General features: G+C 53.5%; 1 long non-coding RNA gene across 1 annotated transcript in view; it reads right to left on the bottom strand.

Moving 5' to 3' along the window:
- The window catches only part of LOC109314348, a 4,985-nt gene extending 3,060 nt beyond the window's left edge, over positions 1-1,925 (bottom strand). The window contains exons 1-2 of the long non-coding RNA XR_002102272.1: positions 1,782-1,925; positions 769-937 (exon numbers count right to left, since the gene is read on the bottom strand). This is a non-coding gene — a long non-coding RNA (uncharacterized LOC109314348). The remainder of the gene's footprint in view (positions 1-768; positions 938-1,781) is intronic.
- Positions 1,926-3,028: the final 1,103 nt, after the last annotated feature.

Below are 3,028 nucleotides of genomic sequence, written 5' to 3'. Positions count from 1 at the left end.
AGGAGTTTGCTTTTTCCTGTGTTTTACTAAAGCACTGGAAGAAAAAAATTAAGTAGAAGCTGCTCTTTATGCTTATTTGAGAGCATTTTTTACATGTCCAGCCATTTCATCTTCTCTGATGTCCTGTGCTATGCAGGGAGCATCGTTCTGATGGGAAGCCTGAGACTTTCCAGATGCTTCAAGTAGCAGATCCAAGTGCCCTAGGCCATTTCCAGTCTAGGGAGTTAGAGTTTCTCTATGTAAATTCCACCCAAAGTTTCTTTTCAGTCTGGAGCTTTTCTCTACCTCTTGCTTTAAGTCACTAGATAGTGTTCCTGACTGGTCCAAATGAGCTGCAGCGTTCCACCCCAGACACGGATGCATGTCAGATGAGGTAATATCTCTAGCTCTTCATGCAAACCATGTAAAGGTAGCTCACATCATTGCTTTGGGATTCTCTGGCATGAAAGAAACAACAGAATCCGAACGGTCCTCATCTTGTCAAGGGGCAGGACCAACATTTGAACCTCACCTCAATGCATGTGGACCAAACTCATGATCTTGTGCCCGATGCCATGCACTCCAGAGAAGGAGGCACTGATGGAAACCTGTGGCTTCAGGCAACTCGGTCTCCCACCTGTCAGTTAGTTAACCCCCAACTCCCCACCCCAAAAAACCAAGCATGGTAGAAGCACACCCGTATCCATGGCATGCGAGGCAATGATGTAATTACTAGCCATAGTCTAGCGCAAGTAACACCTTGGACGAAATGATGAAGTACCCACTTACAGCTGGGGGAATTAGAAGTGCCGTTTAACATCAGGCCAGGTTTTGAACTCTCAGCTCTGGAAGCACAGCAAGACATCTTAATGGACCCTGCAAATGCCTCTCTTTCCCAAGCCGCTGCAAGAAGGGGAGACCTGCTTTCTCAGGCTCCTACAATGCGCCCACCGCTGACCTAAAGCAGGCAAAGAGGATAAGTATATGCTTAACTTCAGGCATTTAATGACGTCAACTCCCGCTCCGGACGACTGATGCCTCTCTGATGTAGCTATATATAAGGTGCACATCTCCACCCTGCCTTCCTCAAGCATGGGAACAGCCCCGTTCAAAACAGCCTGTCAGATCAAACCCTGGGCCTGTAAATGGTTCGGATGGGCCCATTGGCAATAGAAATCATGTTAGTGAAGCCAAGATGGAGCAAGCGGGTCCTTCCTTCATGCAGACGTAGTGTATTAGTGAGCAGTAAAAGGAAGTTACAAAGTCGACGGGGTGGACGGGAGTACAGAAACCTGCACGAGGGTGGGCTACATAGTACAGGGTGGGTAAGGGGAGGATGCAGCTAAGTTTCACGGAGAGATGTGGCCTAATTAGCCCCAGGGGTGCATTAGGGATAAGGGGAGCTGAAAGCACGATGCTCACTGAAGGAGATGCAAAGGCCGCGTGTGAGGAAACCGCATTGTATGGAGTTGCGTGCTGCGAGGGATACAGCCAGGCATGCAGAGTACAACTGCGGGGGCGAGGGAGGGTCCAGGTGGGAAGTGGTCTTAGTTCATGATCCGTTGGAGGGGGCAGACCTCTGAGACCAGCCAGCGCTCTGCTGGTGTCCGCGCACCGTGACGCGCTCCACGTAGATGTCCCTGGGCCATCTGATGATGTTGGACACCATGAAGTATCCCACCACTCCCCCCAACTGATGATGAGACATCTGGCAGGCACCCAGGGCACGTTCAGGGCTGGGGTCCCATGCTCTGAGTGCCCCTGCGCTTTCACCCCATATCCCCAGCTCCCAGGGCACCCACCAGCAGCCTGTCCTTCATCAGCTTCCACTCGCGGGCTTGGGTGCAGGCTTGCAGCCGGGTCTCGAACGAGACGGTGGTGCCAACCATCGTAATGCACTTGGGCTCCTTGTCCGGGCACAGCCGGCTCTCAGCCTGCACCGGCGTGGTTCATCGACGTCGTCCCGGCTGAGACCGGAGCAGCTGACCCGGCGCCACCAGGCTCGGGCGGCATTGCGGTGGGGCGGCCAGGCTCGGCCGTGGGGTTTGCACGTGGGGCGGAGTCCCTCATTTGTAGCTGCATCTCTGGCACCTCTTTTCACGGTCCCTGTAGCAGGCGCTGGAGCTGTTGAGTCGGGCGCGGTGGATGAAGCGCCAATCTGCAGAACGCGGGGCACGAAGCGGTCCCTTGTGTCCCACCTCAAGGTGCATTCAAAGACCCTGGCTGGGTTTTGCCTTGAGGTCGCCGACGTACTCTGGTGGCGTCCTTTAGGAGCCTCTCCAGGCAGGTCCTCAGGCGGGTGGGGGGTCACGGTGGCACTTGGCGCTCCTGGCGCTCCTCGGACCAGGTCCAGGCATCGCCAACGCACTTCCCGAGGCGGCACGCGGCCTGACAAGCCCAGCTCCAGCGAGCCCCTCGGGAAGGTGGCTAGGTGCCCAGCAGTTCCCCAGGTCGGACCGCTGATTTAAAATGGTGCAACCTTAAGTACCACCAGCACATTTGGGGTCCTATAAATTAATTATAATAAATCCGTGCACGCCTACTGCTGGCAGGCTACTGCCGGCGGTACCCGTGCCGCAGACTGGGAACCGCTGCTCCGGGCACATCCTCCAAAGAGTGGAGACGCAGAAAGATTTGAGGAAGCAGGGTAAAAAAACCCTTAAAAATCCTTTCCTTTTTGTTTTTTAAGAAAGCCTTGTGCAAACCACGTCTCCTGGCCCAGCCCTTCTGAGTCTTCCTGTCCTAAAGATGGAGCTGTGTTTGCAGAGACAGGACTCTGGCTGCCTTCTCCCTCCCCGGCTCGGTCTTTCCCCCTGTCCATACATGTGTTTCTGTTTTGTATGGTAGCATTTGTTCTGGCGGCTCATATTTACATTTTAAGTGCATCTGGTGGGTGGGCGTTAGAAAAACCCTTTTCTTTAACAGGAAACAAAAAAAAAAAAAGCAAGCCTTTGAGTTCTTTCCTCCTTTTTTTTTTTTGTTTCACTCTTCAGCAAAGCAGGTAGAGGACTGCAATCCGATCCGACCACTTGGGGAGGAGGAGAAAGTT

The sequence above is a fragment of the Crocodylus porosus genome, unplaced genomic scaffold (genome assembly GCF_001723895.1).
Source record: "Crocodylus porosus isolate Cpor-Errol unplaced genomic scaffold, CroPor_comp1, whole genome shotgun sequence".
Taxonomy (NCBI): Eukaryota; Metazoa; Chordata; order Crocodylia; family Crocodylidae; genus Crocodylus; species Crocodylus porosus.
The sequence above is the reverse complement of the archived record's forward strand: the minus strand, read 5'-3'. Positions and strand labels throughout refer to the sequence as shown.